Consider the following 23,540-nt stretch of genomic DNA (forward strand, 5'->3'; position numbering starts at 1 on the left):
GGCAAAGTGAATAATACTTTACGTCTACTTCACTAACTCTTTTTTTTAAGGTTATCTTTTTAGAGCAGTTTTAGGTTTACAACAAAATTGAGAAGGATATGCAGAGATTTCCCATTTGCCCCTTGCCTGCACACGTGCACAGCCTCCCCCACTATCAACATCACTCACTAGAATGGTACATTTGTTACCAAGGATGAACCTACACTGAGACATCATAATCATCCAAAGTCCAGAGTTTACTCTAGGATTCACTGCTGGTATTGAACATTCTGTGGGTTTGGACAAATGTATAATGACATATACCCATCATTATAAGATCAAACACAGTAATTTCACTGTCCTAAAAATCCTCTTTGCTCTGCCTATTCATCTTCCCCCACCCACCACCCGGTGCAACCACTGATATTTTTATTGTCTCCACAGTTTTGCCTTTTCCAGAATGTCATACAATTGGAATCATCCCATGAATTCTTTTTTTATTTGCTGCTTCAGATAAATGAAGTAATAGTGTATGTAGAACAAGTGAATGGCTCTTTATAGACATACTTTTTCCCACTGGAGATCTCGATGTGACAAGGAAAGTCTCAGGCACCGATAATATGTAACCTGGTTAATACCAACAATCAGGATTTGATAAAAGATGAACCTGAATGAAGTAAGAGCAGGAAACTGCCCAGTTAACACCATTTGTCACTATGAACCTTCGAATGGTCGAATTTTCATCACTTTCATTCATTAAAAGAAATTAAGAAATTGCTTAAATGCAAGTTTCATATGTTTGGCCATTTCTGAAATCTTAATTTCTTAAATATCATTGAGCAAAAGCTGTGGCAGAACAATCACTGGTTGCTAATTTTTTTTAACTAATTTAGTCTTAAAGTCTTAATATTAGATAAAATTAGAATAAACTAAATATTGACTTTATTTTATAGTTATGACATCTTAAGTTGGAAAGACTCATCTACTTCAATAATTTTGGGGAAGATATGTAAGAAAAATTTTGAGAATATTAGGGGTGCAAACCACAGTAGGTGGGCTACATACCTCACATATGTTCCTTCAAAGCTCTTATCTCCTAACCTCCTTTTTAAAAGTCCAACCTTAAAGTATATAAAAAAAAAAAAAGCACTTATCAACCAGGGATTTTTTCTTGGTTAAGAATTTTCTCAAAGTGAAAAAAATCAATAATATATACCCACTTAATTTTCCCACAAATCCCTCTTCTCTCCAAATATCTTACCAACTTGCTACTATTTGATCAACACTTCCCATTAGCAAACTTTCAAAGTAAGAAAAATTGTTGATGACCACTTAAAATGAGAATCTGCGTATGAAAACCATTGATTCTTTATCAGAAACACCTAAAATCTCACCCAAGGCAAAATGAACTGCCTTTAATATTTTATACTAAATAACAGTGCACTTTCTCATAAAATGTTATCTTAAAATATAAGGATGAGTGGTTGAGTTCCCAAACTTTGCTTCTGGCAGCCTGGGGTTCGCAGGTTCGGATCCCAGGCGCGGACCTACGCACAGCTTATCAAGCCATGCTGAGGCCGCGTCCCACGTAAAGTAGAGGAAGATGGGCACAGATGTTAGCCCAGGACCAATCTTCCTCAGCAAAAAAGAGGAGGATCAGCAACAGGTATTAGCTCAGGGCTAATCTTCCTCACAAAAAATAAATAAATAAATAGGATGAGTGAGGGGCGGGCTTGGTGGTGTAGCAATTAAGTTTGCACACTCCACTTCAGCAGACCGAGGTTCTCAGGTTCGGATCCTGGGTGCAATCTACACACGTTCAACAAGCCATGCTGTGGTGGCATTGCACGTACAAAATAGAGGAAGATGGACACAGATGTTAGCTCAGGGCCAATCTTCCTCACCAAAAAAAAAAAAAAAAGGAAAGAAATAGGGATGAGTGAAAAGCAATTTACTCTGAGGTACAATAAGTCCCTCCTGATTTCGTGTTGGAGGGGATCTGTGGAACCATTTAGGGGTACAGAACCCCTGTCTGAAAAATAATTTGAACTGATGTCCACAGAAATCACTGCTTTACGTGTTTGGCAATTCTATTTTAAGTTATGATCATGTTTTAGTCCATACGCAAACTTACATCTTTCCCTGAATTGCCATTTTTCTGAAACCATTGATAAAGGGTGAACCCCTGTTAGGGGAAATGCAATCTCCCTTTCAGAGACAGGCAGCATATAAACCCACTGTGGGGAGTGACATGCAATAACTATGATGCACTGGCTTTCGTGTGTCAGCTTTACCGTGTAATAGCTTTGCCATGTAAAACTGTGCACCACTGACACGTTCCTTAACCTCTCTGAACTCAGTTTCCTCATCTGTGAAATGTCTATAAAAGTAAATATCTCAGTGGGTTGTCATAAAGATTAAACGAGGTCAAATATATAAAGTGTCTGTTACATAGTAGATGCTCCATAAAAGTTAGCTTCTCTCCTGCATTTCAGTTTACATATCAGCAAGGTCAATAGCAGATGTGTAAATAAGACTGGATGTTGGAGTTCTTATTTACAGATCTCAGTTCCTGTTCAATAGTTAACACAAATACACAAAAATGCAGACAAAATAACTTATGCACACAGCTGGTTCTCTCACCCACTAATGCTTTTTAAAATGTCCTTGAAATTTTTCAGTCTCTGAATGCTGTGTTCTTTGATCTTTCTTTCCCCCTAGGTATCATTTCGCAGTCTCATCGGGCCCTTCTCTCCGTGAGCTCCTCTGGTTTGCTCCATAGGCTGCTGGGACTATGGTTGGCAAAGTCCTAGGTTATGCGGGGGAATTGCACTCTGTCAGAGCACCTTGATAAGCACACCGCTAGAAAGCTCCTGGTACAAGTCCAAGCGGATAATCTCCTGTTTATAACTGCTATCCGTTCTCTATTAGATATATAGGATACAGTCCATGAGCATTTCATTACATCAAGATTGTAACATAATATCTTGCAGGTAAAGAAGACACTTATCATTTGGCAATTGCACTGCGTTTGTTATTCAGGTTCTCAAAGCCTTGAAAGACAGCAAATGTCTACGATTCCCCAAGGAGAGATGATGAGAGATAGAAACAACACAGCAGAGATGGAAACCGCTTCTTTAGCATCCCATGACACTCGCAGCAGCTTAGAGCAAAGAGCACCAAATTTGGAGCCTAAAGACCTACATGTGGGTTTTAGCACCGAAACTGATCTGTTTTGGAACCTCAGATGCGTGATCTGTAAGATGGGATAATAAAGGCTCCCTTCCAGTGTGACTGCTCAAGAATCAAGTAAGGCAAACAGGTTGACAACTCCATAAAGTGCTACACATGTGAGTTATTGAAGTCATCTTTGCTTAGCTTGTAAGAGGTGGACTTGAATCACTTCCAGGAATCTTCAATTTCTATATTTTCAATGCCATGACTATTCCTGCCTTTTACATGTAACCTTCCTCTGGCTGGTGCAAACTGTAAAAGTCATCACTGATACCACACCACTGTTTAAGGAGGTGATTTTTCAGATCAGAGCACCGAGGCCCATGTAATCAGACTCATGTGTGCTAATTCATAGGCTAATATCCTATCATCTTAACTCTGCACTTATAAAATTCAGGTAATAATTTTATTATTCTATACTATATATATTTTCTACAGGGAATATGCTAGTGATGTTCAATAGTGTTATTGTTTTTGGCTCTATAAAGAGATTCTAGACTTTGTGACTAAACAAGTTTGTCAGCAACGATAAAGCTGAAAACTTAGCTGTCAAATCCTTTATACTCTTTGCCTTTAAAATAAAATGTAAACAACCGTTAAGCCTGTTTATTGGCACCCTTGCCTGACGTGTTAATGAACCATTAGCAGTTGAAGGGCGGAAGTGTCTAGGTGGTGCTAGGCAGACATGTGGGACATATTTGACATTCAAGTGGCTTGCTCTATTGCTCTATTACTTCAACTGAAATATCGCTCATGTAAGCATGGGCACACGAGGCGCAGGGGGAGATTCTCAGGAAATGGAACATCGTAAAGATGACATTGCAACACGGAAGCAGAACCTTAAATAAGTGATCATTAGAAGAATTAGCTTTTTTATTAACCAGAATTCTCTCTCAACTTTGGAAATTATTTTAAAATTGGATGCCATCCTCGTGGAAAATAAAGTATGACACCAAAGCCAGTCCCAACATTGAGATGTCCAAATTAGTCAAAATTCCATAAAATATACACATTTGTGTGCATAGAGAGAATAGTATTATGTGTGCATATATTTGACTTGATTATATGTGAAATATTTATGTATTTGTATGTTGTATATAGCCACATAGGGATGTATGTAAATACTCTGTTTACAATCAAGCCAGATATTTTTTAAAATTACCTCCAAACCAAGTTGACATACACTAAGAAAGAAGAACAAAATGTAGCCAATCCTCCACAATTCATGTTAATAAAGTTAAGACACATATAGACACTTTTATAAAAATTCCGATTTTTGCTTTGAAATGCAGAATGTGATGATTTCACAACATATTTATTTGCGCTAAAACTTTCCACTCAGGGCAGATGGAGAGTCGCTAACCCAGGAGCTAGGAGAATAGCCTGGGAGTGAGTCAAACAGCAGAATATACAAGGTACATGGAATTCTAAGGGCTTGAAAATCACAATGTCCCCATTTTCCAGATGAGAAAACTGAGACTCAAGACACAGCAGCCAAAGCTAGAATACTAGTCTGGGCTACCCCAAAGCCTATAGCCATGTTTCTTTTGTTTATTTTTACTTAACAAACGTTTAACTTAGTGTTACTGAGCACCTGTAAGTGGCTTTATATATATTAACTCACTTAATTATATCCTTCTAAAACCCCGTGAAGTAGGTACTATTAGCCTCATTGTACTGATGAGGAAACTTAGGCCAGAGGACTTAATAACTTGGCAGAGGTTGCACAGCTGGTAGGTGGTGGAAGAGGCATGAGGTGAATCCAGGCTTCATGGGGCCTGTTTTGGGGGACTGTTTTTTAAGAAAAATAATACAAAACTGGGTATGAATGGGAAGAAAAATCACAGCATATTATTAGAGATGGGCGTTCAGAGCCTTTCTGAGGAGATATCAATAGTCAATTGACTAGAAAACTTTCTTGATCACACCCTGTCTTCCATCCAACTAAAACATTCTGTAGCTCCCAACACTCTCAGCACTCATAGGGGTGGTGCACGTGAGGGAGAGGCTGGAACACGGAGCTTCTTTATCTGCCCATTGCCTCCAGACTGGCTAACAGTCCCATTCCTAGCTGGGGAGGCCTCTGCCCGCTGTTCCATACGTTACCCCCGGAGAGTTCCGTCTACATTTGACTCAGCCACTTTGCATGTTATGTTCTTGGATTTACTTGATCTTTCCTCTCTCTTTGACTTCTCCCGATTTACTCAGCCTTCCTGGCCATGACCAAGTCCTATGCCGTCCCTGAGGCCACTAAGGCTGAGGTCATTTCTCTGTCTCTAGTCTCCCAGATCAGTGTTTTCCAAACTGCAGGCTGTGACTCATCAGCTAAAGCCGACAGAATTAAAGAGAGAAATAAATAAATCCACAATCCTAGGTGAAGATTCAATATCTCACTCTCAATAAAAGATAGAACTAGACAAAAAAAATTAAACCAGCATTGGGAAGTTTTAAATAATATTGTCAAACAATTTGACTTATCTGTCCATAATAATACAAAACTTCAGAATACTTATCTTTTCAAGGGCACGTGAAATATTCACCAAGAGACACCATATGCTGAGCCATAAAATACATCAGTAAACTTCTGAGAATAGAGTATATTCTCTGATGACAATGGAATTAAGTTAGAAACTAATCACACTAAGATATCTAGAAAAATCTCTAAATATTTGGAAATTAATAACATGCTCTACATAACCTATGGGTCAAAAAGGAAGTCAAATTTTAGAAAATATTTGGAGGACCTATTGCCCTTTGTTACAGCAAAATAAATGTATTTCCCATCGTATGTGTAGATGTGGAGAGAGAACATAGGTTTTTAAGCTTCTCTCCATTTATACTGTATCCTTTGAGCAATTAACCCTCAAGTTACTGAGTTAGTAACTTCTAGCTAATGCACATCTCTTGTGATTTTAAAGGACTAAGCAGGAAGAATAAAACCTTGTCTTTAGAAAAACATAGAACTTGCAAAATAGAAAAATAGTAAGGGGAGTGAATCAGTTCTCATGTAGTGACTTCTGAACTGGCTCTTCTATCATCTCTATTTCCTACCATCGGGCTTAAGATAACCCATGTGAACCTAGCTGCATTCCCAGTTGAGAATTTAAAATCTGCGCTTGCAATTTACCATTGTTCCATTGTCTTCTGCAGAAGCAGGGACCTCATTCACATGTTGTTACATAGTCACTTAGACAGTCCCTTGCACATTGCATGGTTGAGTACCAAGAAGAGATAGGCAGGAGGGTCTAATGGAGGACTGTGGTGTCCCTCTAAGTTATCTGGCATTGTGTCGGCTGGACTGGCGGCTCCTCTTACGCAGTAAGAAGGGCTAGGCATAGTCTCAACCTCTCACCCAGCCTCCAGGTGCTAATAGCCCTGGACAGCCTGTGTTCCCAGCACAGTTTTCAACTCCTCTGAGCAACTGGCACTTAAACTCAGTCTGCTTTCCTTCCTATGCTTGTGACTGTCTTTTTTGAGAACTCTATAGAAAAAGAGAACAGCAAGGAGCAAGGTCCCTCTTCTAGAACACAACTCACAAGTGGAAACACATCTGGCTTCAGCATGTTTTTCCATGGGATCTGAGAAGTGGACGCCTATGTTCATCTACTGTCCTTCCGCTTTCAAGTTTCAGCCTACACATGTGACACTCACATGGTGCTCAGCCAAGCGCTTTGCTAGACAGCACTAACTGTGTTTAAGTGATGACAGCTATACCTTTAACTGACTCTACTAGACAGAGAAACATACTAACTCTACACAGAAGATCGTATTGGAGCCACTTCAACGCATTAGCTCAGAAATATTCATTTTAAAACATCTTAAAGTGGAATTTATGGGAAGAAGTCAATAATCCACATTTTAAAAAGTTTATAAATAAGTTGTTCATTGATAGAGAGTTAATATCTTCACAGAGCTACAAACAACTGCTGAACTGAGTTATAGTCTTATATAAGAAAGCCTTGTTAAAAAGAAAAAAAGGAAGGAAGGAAGAAAGAAAGAGGGAGGGAAGGCGGGGAGGGCAGGAAGGAAGGAGGGAATGAAAGAAGGAAGGAAGGAGGGAAGGAAGAAGGGTAAGAAGGAAGGAAGAAGGGAAGGAAGGAAGAAAGAAAAAGAAAACTAACCTTGTGTTTGTACAATTAGGCCTATAATTTCTGTATAGAGAATATGTTCTCTGTACATTGCAGAGACTTCCATCAGCACCATATGTGACCAGATTTATTTTTCCAGTTAATTAATCTAACATGGTTATTTGGCATTTTTCATTGTCCCTTTTATTTAAATAATAGTCATTACTGATGTGTATGCTGTGCCTATCACAGGACCTCTGGCTGCATTTATGAGACATATGCATTCAGCTGATTTCCACGGTATGATTTAAGATCCAGTTTTCCCTCCATGGCTAATTCCAGTTTTATACAAATATCATAAGAAATACCCATCTTTGGAGTAGATAGATTTTGCAGAAAGATTTGGGTTTGGGAACAAATCAGCCCTCCGGCGTTCTGGCTCTGTTGCTCATGTTACAGCAAGAATTCAAGTGGTCTGAGTGGATCCAGATACTTTAAAAAGTGTAGTCCCTAAACAATGAGTCATACTATCTCCTTTTATTTAGATTTTACTCTTAATGATGCTAATCGCCATTTCCTGCATTATTTCCATGCACCAGATAGCTTTTTATATAGTACTGCTAATCTTTACAGGAGCCCTGTGAGGTCAGTAACTGAGGCTGAGAGAATTAAACGACTTAAGGAGGACACATCTGGAAGCCTAGATGGTTCCAAATCCTATACTTTCCATGAAACTCCCGGCCCCAACGTGTCAACATCTCTCTTACAAGTTGGCTTTCATAGGACTGAGAATTGCTGCCTTCTTTTAGATGCTCCATTGCTTCCTCAAAAGACCTGTATGCACTCATCCTCAATATCCCCTCTTGCTAAGTCACGTGGAGCACCGTTAGCTACAAACCGTGGTGCTTTAATGGAAAACAAGAATGATCTTAGATTTTTGAGCATTTTACTCAAAAAAGTCTAAAGACTTGAGTGTATTCTGAGCTGTGTATTATAAAGTCCAGTGGTTTATAAGATGTGCTAGTAGTAACAGAGTCATAGAGCAGTAATACAGTCATGCGTCGTTTAATGATGGGGATACATTCTGAGAAACGTGTCATTAGGTGATTTCGTGGTTGTGCAAACATCATAGAATGTACTTACACAAACCTAGATGCTATAGCCTACTACACACCTAGGCTGTATGGTATAGCCCATTGCTCCTAGGCTGCAAACCTGTACAGCATGTGACTGAATGAATATTTTAGGGAATTGTAACACAGTGGTAAGTATTTGTGTATCTAAACATATCTAAACATAGAAAAGGTGCAGTGAAAATGTGGTAAGGGTGTCAAGGAGCATTATCAACAATAAACAAAGTCTTGAAAGGTATGTTATTCTCCAAACAGCACTTCTCCATTTTGCTGGCACAGTAATTCAGGAGGGCATCTTGGAAGAGGAGCTGGGTCACCTATGACTACCTATTGCTCCTGTGGTACACCGGCAGTGCGTGCTAATTGAAATGCTTGAAGGCCCTGGAGTTCTCACTGTGCCAGATCACAAAGGGTTTCAATTTGTAGCCTGCAACACTGCTCCCAAGCAAGATTGTTATCCTGTCCTTAAGAGCCTTGAAACCTGGCATTGACTTGGCCTCCTTAGGGAAGGAAGTTCTTTCAGACATCCATTTCCAGAATACGGAGGTTTCATCCATATTGAATACTTGCTCTGGTAAGTAATTTTCCTCTACAGCCAGCTCATCTAGAGTTTCCAAAGATTTTTCAGCTGCCTGAGCATCAGCACTCACAGACTCACCACTCACTTTTACATTATGTAATGAATAAGGATTCTTTAATCATTTAAAGCACCCAGAGCTAGCAGTAAACTCAGCATTGTAGTCAGGTCCAGCCTTCTCTTTCAACATCACAAACAAACTTTTTGCTTTAGCCATGATCATCACAGTGCTGAGCGCAATACGCCTCTGTGTCTGATCTTCAATCTGGATTATTAGAAGTTTCTCCATGTCTGATATTGGCCCTTCTCGAATTTTTGTTGGTCTTGCTGACTTCAATGAAGTAGATCCTTTAACAGCTTCCATTCTTTTGTTCTTATTCAAGATTATAGCTATGTGATCTTGAAGAATCCCCATAGGAATGGGACATGCCTCTCTGGCAAGCAATCCCAATGGCTAACTTTCCTCCTTTGTAGTGCTTAATCCCTTTTTTTTTATGAGGAAGATTGGCCCTGAGCTAACATCTGTTGCCAATCCTCCTATTTTTGCTGAGGAAGATTAGCCTTGAGCTAACGTCCGTGCCAGTCTTCCTCTATTTTATATGTGGGACCCCGCCAAAGCATGACTTGATGAGCAGTGTGTAGGTCCGCACCTGGGATCTGAACTCATGAACCCCAGGCCGCCAAAGCAGACCATGTGAACTTAACCACTATGCCACCGGGCTGGCCCCCTTAATCACTTTTAATTTCAATTCCATGTCAATCACTCAGTGTGGCCTCTTACTGGCAACATTAGCAGTGGATTTTGTACACTTAGGGGCCGTGATGAACAAAACAGTGTGAGATTAAACCAAGCGCAAGAGAAAATGATGCTATCAAGAGACTGGTAAACACAGGATGTGTGAGGCTGCTGCCAGCATAACACTGCATACTATTTTATGGTAAGCTTTTTTTTAATAAACAGAAAGAGTATACTGTAAAATAATGACAAAAAGTATAGTGCACTAAATACACAAACTAGTAAGATAATTGTTTATTATCATTATCAAATATTATGTACTGTACATAATTTTATGTGCTATACAACTGGCAGCTCGGTAGGTTTTTTTATACCAGCATCACCACAAACACGTGAGTAAAGCATTTCGTTACGACATTACAATGGCTATGATGTCACCAGGCGATAGGAATTTTTCAGCTCCATTATAATCTTATGGGATCACCGTCATATATGCGGCCCATCACCTACTGAAACATCATTATGCAGTGCATGACTGTTATTTAAAAGTGAGTATATTAGCATTAAATTATATTATGCATATCATATCATATCACATTAGTGTTACCAAACAATTGCTTTGTATTTCTCCTTGAATGGTTCCATAGAATGCCACACCCAGGACCATCACTGCCATAGAAGCAGCCAGCCCCCCTCAACCCACAGGGCCTACCTAATGGCCTTCCTGAGGCTATGGAGAGTGATTCACAGGAATTCCAAGGGAGGTCCCCATTGAGTCCACACTCTTAGCTTGAGGACTTAGTCTCTAGAGTTGGATTCCCTTCAAATAGGGTGGATTCACCAGCCTCTCCTTTCTCTATGCAAATCTTCTCACCGGTCCCCTCATCTCTAGGGGCTACAGGACCATGTGCAAAAAGCACTAAGTATGAAAATCCATGACCTTGACCTCCTATGGGAGAGGCATCGAGAGTTATCCTAAGGAAAAAGGTCTATCCCTTTAAGACCCAAACAGAGTCCGAGGACTCAAGTGTGCAAAGAATAACTGGCCCCCAAATGAACACAACAACACTTTGCCAACGGCAATTGGTTGCACCTAAAAATAGTTCTGTTTTTAAGGAGAAATATTTCAAATGGCTCTTTAAAAAAAATAAGCCCACGTTACCAAACTTTACAAATTCATATTTCCTAGGAAGAAATTTCTAGACTTCATAAATAAATAAATAAAAGGTTCTGACTCTTTGGTCTATGCCGAGGACACGTTCCTTGACAAGACGCATTCATACATTTGCTGAGAATTATGCAGCTGTGGTTGGTCATATTGTTCCTCGGTTAAGTAACTGTGGTTTTGTTCTGATCCTTTAAAAAAATGCATTTTTAGCATATCTTCCATTTTTTAAATATATTTTCTCATTTTTGCTATTCAAATCATTGGAAATGCTTCCCTAAATATCTACCTCAATAGTGTTGGAAAAAAAATGAATGTTTGGGAACAGGAATGAACATTAATGGAATAGAGTTCCACCTCTCAAGATTCTATGACTCCATGCTTCGCTTTAAAAATTTAACCCCTATTCTTCTGGACCTGCCACTGAAGCCCTGATAGGTGTCGAATGACTCCAGATCCCAAAGGTCCCAATGGAATTTAGATAATCAGTCTTCACACCGTTCTTAGCAGCTACATTTGTCAGACTACAAGTACTATCCTTGGAGATTTGTGACACTTTTACTTACTCTTGTAAGGATCACTTTTTTCCATAGCAGACAGACCCAAAATATCCCTCAAGTAAACTATTTTTCGCACTGTATGGTCCATGTGAAGAAATTCTCAGTTTGTTTACATTCTGATTTTCAAAAATTTAAATGTGTAAATAAGTATATTTGTGGGCCTTTAGGATAGCGTAAATATTTTGCCTAAAAACAACTCAGCATAAACTTCCATCTCCCCTTTCGAGGTCTCAATTCACTTCTCTGCCTCTGAGGGTGTAGTGATGAGATGTGAATTAGCTCTAAACATTTAATGACTGTTCGAGTGCCGTGTCTCACCGTTGGAACTGTTCTTTACACAGCCGGAACTAGCATCTTTAACACCGTGCACGAATAACAGATTAGCGGCAACAAAAGACTTTTCAGAAGCATCAGTAAAACCTGGGCAGCAGGCACAGGAGCCGACGGTCAGAGTCCCAGGAGGTCTTCCACACAGGATGCGCATCTTGTTACAGAATTCCTCAATGCCTTTTTGCGTTCTCCCTAAGGACCAGTTAAATGGGCTCCCCCAGGATGCTTGAGTCAGCGCCAGCTTGAAAACTGCTGAGGAAACATCCTCTTTTACTGGAAATGATTTCCATCGAACTGCCTTGTGCCATATATAGATGCATGACTTAGTAACACCCAGAAGAAGGGGCTAGGATCGCGGGGCAGGAAGCCCTGCTCTGTGAGAAAAGAACTTGCTTTTGTCTGGCCCGAGTGACCGCAGGGCAATGAGCTGGTGAGTCTGTGGTGGGCTGTAACTGGACAGAATCGCTTCATTCTGTCTGGAGGGACAGGCTCCCTTCCGCAGAGACAGTTGCTTCTTCCCATCCTGCTCATCCCACAAATCAGAGATGTGAGCAGGGAGGGAGGTGGGATTCAAGTGTAGCCCACATCTGCCTGGGAGTAGGATATCAAAACCCAGCGAATCTGCTCATCTGAGCTCAACAGGTGGATTTCTTCACCTACCTTTAAATTTAAACCACAGAATTTAAATCACAGAAAAATAATATTTAAATGTATTGAGTCATAGAATATAATTCTGCTAAAAAGCCGTCATAAAATTATAGAACTTTAAAAAATGTATTTATACATATGCACACACACGTGTAATTTAATATAAATACTTAAGTGTAATTATGTAGACATGAGATTTTAAGTGCAATCTTTCCCCCCCCCAATTTTTTCCTTGGCTTCTCTCGTCCCCCTCTTCTCACAGCTCCCACATCAGTCCCTCTGCCCACATTAACTCACATTAATAATGTAGCTTGTATCCTTCTACGTTCTTCCTCATGCTCATATAATGGTATACAGACACACAGACATCCATGCATATAGATAGATCATTTCCATCACTGTTTGATTTCTACAAAAATAGGATCCTATTACAGACATTTCTCTGCATTTTGCTCTTCTCTCTCAGTAAGAGTTTAGGAAAATCCCTCCACCTCAATCCCTATAGCTCTGACTCAGTCTTTGCCAGTGTGTAGAATTCCAGGATATGGAAGGTTCACCATTCTTTCAGCTATTTTCTCTGGATGGGCAAAACTTCTTGAAACTCTGTCCTGCTCTTTTTCTACAACTTTCCACTGGAAATCAGAACAAAGAATGCTTACTCAAGTCTTAAGTATATTTTCTTTAACAAAGAACAAAAAAGAGCTCCCTTGTGCCCTAACACAAGCTTATCTTCTATTCAATGCAGAGTGCAATGCTGTTTCAAAGTGTAGGTCTTATTATTCAGGTATCATGAGGAGGATGATCAGGAGATGACTGCCATCGAAAGGACAGTTTGTTGGGGCTGGCCCAGCGGCATAGTGGTTAAGTTTGTGTGCTCCGCTTTGGTGGCCCGGGGTTTGAGGGTTTGGGTCCCCAGTGCGGACCTACACATTGCTCAGCAAGCCACGCTGTGGCAGCATCCCACATAAAAAAATAGAGGAAGACCAGCACAGATGTGAGCTCAGGGCCAATCTTCCTCAAGCAAAACAACAAAAAAAGATAGTTTGTTACTCATAGTTCCCAAGAGGAAAGGGCACAGCATGCCACGTAGGGCCACACGAAGGACCAGCAAGGTCGGTCCGGGGCGGAAGGCAGGGGCAAAAGCACGAGCCAGAGCCTTCACTGTGGTTTTCCCGGGGAGGAATGGGCCAGGCAGGGTAAGGAAGCTCAGCAGGTTTCAGATTGGCTAGTTTGAATGATTTCAGTGGGCTCTGGACGACAGAGGCTGTCCCAAATTTTCTGGTACCTGGCCCTGGGGTGATTAGGGAAGGGTGACATTGGCCATATGTAGGAGCCCTGTGATAGCTAAAAAACAGAGGGAGTTGTAGGGGTTTGGGCTTTGATATGCAAAGTCGGTTTGCATACGAAAGGCATGCTCCCTGCACAGCTGATTGCCATCTCTAGGAATTAGCTAGCCCTGGGAGGGGCAATGAGACCCATCCCAGCAAGTGTGACCTCAGATGCCACAGCATCAAGAATATAGAAAATAAGAAAGCATAGTAAATGCAAATTCCTAGCACACTAAGCAATATTTGGTAAATGACAGGTACATTACTCAAGAAAACAGCACATTCTGCCTCCTGCCCAGGGGTACAGCTCCACAGACTCAGCCTGGTTGTTGCACACGGTCTTGGGCTCTGGGGGGGTGCACAGGAGTTCATTCCAGGGGTAAGGTGGGGAGAGATATTTCTGGGGCTGAGGGTCTAGCAGCTAAGACAACAGCATCAAAGGCATGCAGATCTAGAACTGGGGCAAGAAGGATGACCACAGCCACTGTTCGGTCTACACAGCCTGTGGTTCTGTTTAAAGACACCCAGCTGGCCTCAATCTCCTCCCTGCTTTGGGCAGTTGCTGTAGATCCATGAGCAGCATCCAGACTGGCAGAAACTCCCTTCCCCAAGACTGAAGGGTCCAGCTCTTTGACCAACCCTCCTACACTGAAGAATCTCTCCTGTATTCTGCCTCTGGCATCCCCACTTCCCTGCTCATGGGAAGAAGGATGGAATTCTCCCTGCCGTGCATGGAGGAGGATCTCCTTAGACCTTTACTGGGGTCTTTTTGCCAGGGATGCGCTATGCCCACACACTTTGGAATACAATTACTCTGTATCATGTGTAGTGATGGCTGGTCATTTTTTCACACATTTTTGAAGAGGACTTTGGTTAGGGATTTTTTTATGCAAAGAAACGGTTATAGAGGGGTACATAGGTGAAACATGGCAAAAGAATTTAGATGTCTGAGGTTTTTCTTTTCCTTCTCATCAGCCTACTTCCTATATCCTCCTTTTCTAATGGCTGACCCACAAGTGTTGCTGAGTTTGAGTTAACTGAAGAAGCAAAAACTGAGCTGAAGACTAGCTGGCCCAGTTCAGTTTAGTTAAATCAAGAATGTACTGTGAGTCTACTCTGCAATAGGATTGGAGACATTACAATGAATAACATGGTCCCTGCCTTCTGAAAGGTTGCCATCTAGTGAGGGAAACAATACAAAACAAAACAAGACAAATGTGGTTATATATTGAGCATTGTCAAGACCTGTGAAAGGTGTAAGATTTGATCCTATTTGCAAGCTAGCAAGTGAGTCTGCTACAATTTCATGGATGCTAGCAGAAGATGTGAGACTCCTGGATCAGAGACAAAGGACTTTATGGCTTGCAGCACAGCAAGCAGCATGAGCTTCATATTCCCTCCAGCTCTCTTTTCCCTCAAGTCACACGGTGGTGACGAGAAGGGGCCCAGGTGGATGCTGCAGAGTGACTGTGCGTCACAGCTGAGGAACCTCAAGCTTAGGAAACCCAGATCTTCATAAAGGGCTACAAAAAAACCTGCATAACCCTTTGCCCCATTAGGAGACACTATCTCTATCATCCAAGGATGGGAGCTATACAAACACCCTCCAAAAGATTGTCCAGACAAAAGGACAGTTAGTATTCTTCTTATAAGGTATGCAGAGAAATGAGAGACCCACAGGGAATCATGTCCCCAAGAGCATATATGACCAGCCAGGAATTGTCCTAAATGCATGATCTCATTAATCATCATAGCCATTCTGGTTGGCATCACCCTTCCCATCATGCAGAGTAAGAAATGGATATACACCATCAGGCTCAACAACACAAAACTAAAAAGTGACAAAAGAAATTGGATTCAGATCTGATTCCAGTGCTTGTGTCTTTTGATGACGCCACACTGTCGAGAGGTGGAAAAACAAAATCTCATTCCTGGCACACGACTCAGATTTTGCAGTGAGCAGAAATCCAGGGTGGGGTCCCAGAGAGCTGGAAGTCAGGTGCGATGTTGAGGGAGGGAGGCAGTAAGACACTCTGCCCCTCTGCCCCAGCACAGTCTGGAAGATGCTACTCTCACACAACATGAATAATGATGTTGCTTTCTGTTCAGATATTCCACCCTGCCATGACAATGTGGCAAGTGGATTGCTTTGGCTATCAGTCTTTTGAGCTCTTACCTCTTGCTGGACACTGTTCTAAGTGCTGGCAATAAGTGACCATACGGAAAAGACTCCATCCTCCAGGAGCTTGCCCATCTTCTTGTGGGAGGAGACAACTGGCTGTCCAAAAGGTGTATATTTTCCAGATACACAGGAAAGAGTTTTGCCAAAGACAGAGTGATATTTAGTACTCACCTCCCCAACACCACCCACCAAAAACATAACTCAGGAAGGTCCTGACTAAGTAGTCAAGGGTTATGCCCATCCACAGGTAATGATGAAAGTCATGAAACAAATCTCAAACTGACTTAATGAGTCAACCTCAAAGGCAACCATTTTCCTGCATGAAGGTCTCGGTCCCGGTCAGGGCAGCAAGATGACCACAGCATAACTGTGATATTTACCTTACAGGGTAGAAAAATATCTTGAAATATGCAGATTGAAGTATTGCAAACATAGGCAGTTATGATTTTTAGCTTGTGTTTCTCCATTCCAGAAATATTTATTTAAGGTCCACCAAGGGCCAAGTTGGCTCTTGTATTTTGGGCGTTTTCCATTCACAGTCAGATTTTCAAAAAGCCAAGTAACTGAAAGTTTTAACTTTGGGTTTCCTTTTTTAAAATCCTTCACTTGTTTTTGATATTTAATAAAGAATAATTAATAGCATTGACTGTGATACCTTTCTAAATCTGGAAATTTTTATCTCATCTATCCAATCTGGGAAACAATGGCTTATGTAATGAAGGTACTATTTTCATGTTTCATATTAACGTGACCAAAGCCAAATGCAATTAAGTTTTAAATTAAGATAACCTGATAAAAAACACTTAAATGTTCCTCTCCTCTAACTCTTCCTCTGAGAAGAACATTATGATTCTCCCCAAGGGTGGCAAGTAGAGAGTATGCCCAACTTTCAACATGGCAGGGCAGTGCTGCCATTGGATGACAGGGATACTTGGATGCAGAGACAGATTGACAGACCCCCACCCCCACCCCATCACTCCTTTCCACCAAACAATGAAAATAAAATAAACACTTTAGTTTTTTTCAATTACAAAGTATGTGTGAATTGAAGTGCCTCCTCCCATGTCTGACCTTCACCCTAACCTCAACCCGATACCCAACTCCCACCTCAAGTCCAAAGGCCCCATGTAAAGACCTACTTCAACCAGTGGGGAAGACAGGGTGTTGTTATGAGTTGAGTTGTGTTTGCTTCAAAATTTATGTGGTGAACTTCTCACCCCCAGTACCTCAGTATGTGACCTTATTTGGAATAAGATCATTGCAGATGTAATTAGTTGAGATAGGGTCATTAGGATGGTCCTCAGTCTCATAAGACTGGTGTTTCTATAAAAAGAGGAAATGTGGAGACAGACACACACACAGGGAGAACACCATTTGAAAATGAAGGCAGAGATGAAGGTGATGCTTCTACAAGCCAAGGAACGCCAAAAACTGCCATCAAACCACAAAAGCTGGGAGAGAAGCATGAGGCAGATTCTCCCTCACAGCCCTCAGAAGGAACCAACCTGCCACTATCTTGATCTCAAACTTCTAGCCTCCTGAACTGTAAGACATTAAGTTTCTGTGATTCCAGCGACTCAGTTTATGGTTTTTTACGGCAGCCCTAGCAAACTAATATAGGTGTCTTCACACCTCACTGAGGGCAAATGACAGGAAAGTCTTACTTATTTCCAGGGGATCCTCATGAGTCAATTCAGCACTTACCAAGTGCTGAGGGAGAAGGCAGAATACTGCCAGCATCTCCACATGAGTTGGTCTTCCAAAATATGTGGGCCCAGGGCAAGGCTGGAGGGTTCTCTTGCTTGTGTCTAAATATCTACATGTTATAAATTAAATTAACAAACTGTTAAATAAAGTATGTCACCCTTCCACCTTAAGAACCATACCTTCATAATCACAAAATAAGGAAATATGTGAAGCTATGGTTTTTATATGACTAAATCGTCAGAAAAATGTAATAATATTATTAGGCATAAATGTCAGCAAAATATGATAATATTATTAGGCAATAATATGATTAGTATCCTGCTGATGGGTCAGCATTTTTGACAGAGAAATAAAATTTAAACATACCTAATTGATGAATATTGTATAATTATTCCATAAATTTATTTCTTTTTTACTTTCATTTCAAATGTCATTATAATCAAAATAGTCACATAATTAGCATGTATTAACTGTAAGCCAACTGAGACAACATAGTTTTTTTCATAATTGCAATTTCAAAGAAAACCTTTGCCCTGTTTTGGCAGTAGTGAGTAGAATTATCAGTAACAGTTTTAAAGCAGTACTTAAATTTGGAAGAAATGCATGAATTTATTTACATATCATGTTCAAATAGAAAATATTACAAAACAGTTTAATTTCATCCTATAGATTGCTATCACTTATATTGCTATTTTCATGATTTCTGAAAGCAATATGTAATGTGTAAATATCTAAGAAAATGTGGAAAATAAGTATTTTGCTTTATACATGTTACATCAAACCTACATGTCTACAAATTCAGTATTAATAACAATTGTTTAATGTTGCAAAATATTTCTCGGCTACTATGAGCAACTGTTGAGAATACCATGGTAATTCCTGATTTATGAGTACTCCCAAAACTAAACACTGGAATACAAAGAGAAGCAAGAATGTGGATGTTTGGAACTATTGGAAAGTGATACTTCGTTGTGCAGGAATACACTGTCACCATGATATCTCAGAGAAGGAGGAAAAGTTCATTAATTCATTCTTCCTCTTACTTCTTCAAACCTGAGTCCATCTAGAGCAACAACAGTAGCAAGACCCACAAAGGGTTGATAGACAAATTACAGTGTATTTGGGACATATTTATATTAAAAAAAATTATTCGTAGTTTATCTGAAATTCAAATTTAACTGAATGTCATATTTTTATTTGCCAATAATAGGTCCACACTCCTTAAGGCATTTGGGCTCAGTTATCATTTGTTTTGAGCACACAAGAAGACAAGAGGTGGAGAAGTGTTTCCCTGGGACCTGAATGGTGTTAGTCACTCGAGCGATGTTCTCACATCATGAGGTCCCCTTGCCTGGGCCAGATGCTGGATCCCTGAAGACAGAGGTGCTCATCTGTTCTTTAAGTCGTGTTCTCTTTTTGCCACCACAGGGAACAATCGTTATGCACACCCTTCTTGCCAGCTCTCCCATAAGCCAACTCCATTCTCCTTTCATTTCTTATTTCATACATACATATCTGTTGCGTACACACCAGGAACCAAGAACTCCGCCAAGCACAAAAGAGGTGAGGAGGAAGAAGATGCTACAAAAATGAGTAAGAGGGGAGCCTATCTCACAGCTGCCTACAGTCTGTCAGGAGAGACAAGGCACATCCCTAATAGCAAGAATGTGAGCCTATGGTGGTGCCTGTGGAGGTCAGGGGTCGCTTCAAAAAGAAGCAACCTTTAAAGGCACCTTAGATGTGGACCGGTTTAGTAGAGATAGAGAGAGAAGAAAACAAAGGGGGGTGAATGTCGCATGTGAAGACATACTAGGAAAGTGTCATGAGACAAAACTCATACATCTTAGAGGTGAATTTGAAAAATCCTAATTGAAGTTATTATTCTTTATTTTTTCTTTTGTACTAGAAAGGTTGGTCATTATTTCTTTGGAGAAATTGACCACAATTATACTTTAAAGAAACTCACTAACAGTAGTCAAGGAGTAGGTTAGTCCTTTTCATGGAGCCAGAGTTCAGGCAGCTCTATTTTTCTAGCACCAGATAATGCACGAGACATATCCCTCAACATTTCCAGTTAGGGATGCCCTGCAGTGTTCTCACCTTGACGGCGCCGCAGATGGCATATTGTGCCTTTGGCTATTAAGATGGAAATGCAAACCACTATTTGTGGTTCAAGTAATCTCCAGGAGATAGTTTCCTGGAAGTTTTAAGTCCTATTTCTCACATCACCTCCATCTAAATTGACGATATCTATGACCTTTCATCTAATTACACTAGTATTTTGTACCTATTTTTATTAAATGTTCCATTACATAACCCATTTTGTGATAGCTGCTTTATGGTGCTAACCTAATGAGCCCACTCTGCTGTTTCCCTTCTCTTTCACAGTAAGGATGACACTCTTAACTATTGGATTTGTCACGTTATCTAAGATTTTTCACAGAAACTCTTATTTGACAAGTGATTTTACTAACACTTAAATAGAAGACACAGACAACCAAAATTCTACCAAAGTCGTGTATACCTCCACACCAAGAGGTCCACAGATTGAGTCACAAGACAAGGAAAAAGTGGAGAGAAACAGAAAACAGGAAGTAAGGGGACAATATTCCAGAGGAGAAATTAGGGGAATGAAAACACAGGTGAAAAGTGGGAAAATGATGAGAAGAGACTGAAGAATTCCCCTTCACATCACCAGTCATTAAAAGATGCTCTGTGTTGCCTCCATGGGCAGCAGGAATCAGCCCTTGACCCTCTTTTGAATCAGAAAAGTTCACAATGTAAGACAATATTATCCTAATGTGTTATGGAAATTCTATTGGGTCCTAGTTAAAGGTAGCAATGAAATAAATGGACAGATATTTATGACACTACCATTAGGAAGACCCGCACTTCCTTAACATGGACTCGTATAAGTGAATTGTCTATTACAACGACTAGTGTATTAACATTGCGTCGAGTATCCACTAGTTCCTACCCAACAGTATTTGCTATATTTGAGTTCTAAATCACTATTTTTATTTTATTATTTCCTCCTATCCAATATTTGGCATTTATCTAGTCTATTGGGAACACTTGCTATATTTGTCATAATTATTCAGAAGTTATAAAACAGAATTACAGCAGTTACATGCAATTTGAGATACTAAATGCAAAGCGGGGAACCCAAGCAGAAATCTTCACTCACTGTGTTACCTAGTATCACGAAGAGAGGCTGACTTTAGCAAAGACTTTCCACTGAGTGTCGTAGATCAGTAATGATATGCCCAAACAATATTAATAGCGAGTGCATTGTTAATTTCATTAGCATTTGCACTATCATTAGGTATTAATTACTACAGTCAGGCCACCAAAGACTAATATCCAAATCCGACAGCACCAATTCCCCAGATGCTTTTTGTGGTTGCTGAATGATTGTTGTTCAAGACTTTGCTGCTTTTGACAAATACAAAGCAATGTGGCTTCTCAGCCTTGACAGGGCCAATTGCACAGAGCTCACTGAACCTAAACCAAAAATGCCTTCAAACACTGTAGGAGAAGACTTGGCATGAGAGAATGAAGGAGCAGAGGAGAGAACACCAAGCATAGACTGGTGCAGAGTTCCGTCTTGGCTCCAGGTGGAAGATTTTTGCTCAAATACAAAATAGCCTTCAACTAGAACGACATTTCTCACAGCTTTCCCTGTTAACGTGTGCTATTCAAAAAGAGGCAGCCGTCAACTAAGTATAGGAAACACTGCACTAGACAGAAACATAGATCCTATTGCGGACCTTCTCAGAGACTTTAATAGGCTATTGTGTCTTGTGACTCTATGAGAGGGGGATAGAGTTTGCAGTGTTTCCTAATACTTACTTGACCATCTGGTCTTTTTTCTCACTGCAAATCTCGTGGAATTATTAATCCCAGGAATACACTTTTGAAAAAGCTGAATTAGCACAATATAACTTTAGCCAGAATAGTGAGCATTCCATAAAAGTAAACACCAAGGCACATCATAGAAAAATTCTATTGTACTTAAGAGAAATTCAAGGTCACCAGAGGCTCCATCATTTCCAGATAAACCTCCAGTCCACTTCATTGGAAGAGTCCAATGTCATTCCCAAGATTTCTGCAAATTGTAGGGCCTTATATTCTCCTGGATGCTTCTGGCACTGAGCCCCATGTTCCACTGAACTAGGAATCCATGGATCATCTCTGCTCCCAGTGCACACTGTCTCCCTTCACCCCACATGACCCCAAATGGGGAAGGCCACTCCTTTCCTAGATTTCCAGAAAAACCAAACAAAGAAACCAACAAACCCTCTCAAGGTCTGTTCGTGTTTAGTAGGCTTTGCTAAATTCTGAGAGGCATTTGGAAGTTACACTGCAGCAATGTAATTGCAAGCAACTCAAAATTGAGTATTAGACACACCTATGCTTTCTTTTTTTAAAGCTTTATTGAGCTATAATTTACACACCATAAAATCCACCTGTTTGAAGTGTACAACTGAATGGTTTTAGTAGATTTACAACGTTGAGACACACCTCTTCTTAACTTCCTCAATCAGTGTTCAGGGCTTGAGCCCCAGGCTCGCACCAAGCTGCTGGTCTTGCCTCTCCCTTCCCTTCTCTGTACCTCTCTAACCCTCAAATTCCATTTCTTTCTTCCATGACTCTTTGGGGTTCTCACTTGCAGCCAATCCTTTTGAATCCCATCTCTCAAAATAGCATATTAGAGTTCTTTCTAAATAAAGACAGATCTCTTCCTGAAAGACATTCAGATGTCAGAGTTTAGAATTCAAAACAAAACAAAACAAAAACAGAAAAAGACTTTATTGCCCTAGCCCAATGTGTGTCTCACCTATGGAAGCCATGCAATGAATTCTATCGGATCACTTCCGGAACGCCCCCTCCCCCCTGAGGGTTTTATTATAGCATCATTCTACCTGAAAACAGCAAGAGATGTTTCTCACTGCCTGTTGCCCCTTGATCTTTTCTCTCCACCTAGTCATGTCCCTCAGATAAACTTTAAATAAGACCTAGACAGAAAGCCTGGTTCGGATTCCCTCGTGACATCACACTCACCTCTACCCCAACGAGCTGGGAAAATGCAATCCATTATTCAGCCACAGGCAACCAATTCAATAGAGCAAGTGAGTACAGTGTTTCTGGTTGAAGACCTAGCCTCCCAACACCCATGGCCCAGACTTTCTTAAACAAAGGAGAGAGGGAAGGGAAGAAACTAGTGGAGAAATAGTAATGAGTTGCATAGTGCTGTACAAGGTTTCGGATGGGCCATGTCAGACGGGTGGGCTGGGGATGAGAAGAGACCTCAAGCTCCTAACACAGCCATGGGGGCTGGAGAAAGCACAGGAAAGCCTTGCCCCTGATCCTTAGAGTATTTCTACTGGTGAAGAGTAAGCAGAAATTGCAAGATGTGATTATGAGATCGTTGTTCAGGGCAGACCTACAATTCTTTCCAGAAAGGCAGCTCTACCCGTTTTTTAACCATTGGGTGATTATTGCAATAAAACAGAGCTATACACACTTGCATTTGACCCTTAGGTTCCCTGTATTCTCTATTTGTTCAATCTCTGCGTGTTCTGCACAGATCATACAGGCAAGTTTTCTTTACTCCGCCTTGTAGCATTTGGTTTAAGGAATTTCAGCTTTCTGTTGTGTTTTGTCACAAAGCCTCATACTTTAGATCTTGAGTGAATCTTCCTTCAACACTTAGATTAAATAGCTGGACGCTATCCACATTCAGTAAGCCAACACTGAGAGGAAGAAAAAGATGGTATGAAAGATCTCATGGTAAATCCATATTGTATGTTGCTGCCTCATATCTCAGCAAATGAGGAAAAGGTGAATAATTGAAACCTTATTTGGGAACCAAAGTCAACCAAGACAGGGGA

The sequence above is a fragment of the Diceros bicornis genome, chromosome 27 (assembly GCF_020826845.1).
Source record: "Diceros bicornis minor isolate mBicDic1 chromosome 27, mDicBic1.mat.cur, whole genome shotgun sequence".
In the NCBI taxonomy this organism is placed as follows: domain Eukaryota; kingdom Metazoa; phylum Chordata; class Mammalia; order Perissodactyla; family Rhinocerotidae; genus Diceros; species Diceros bicornis.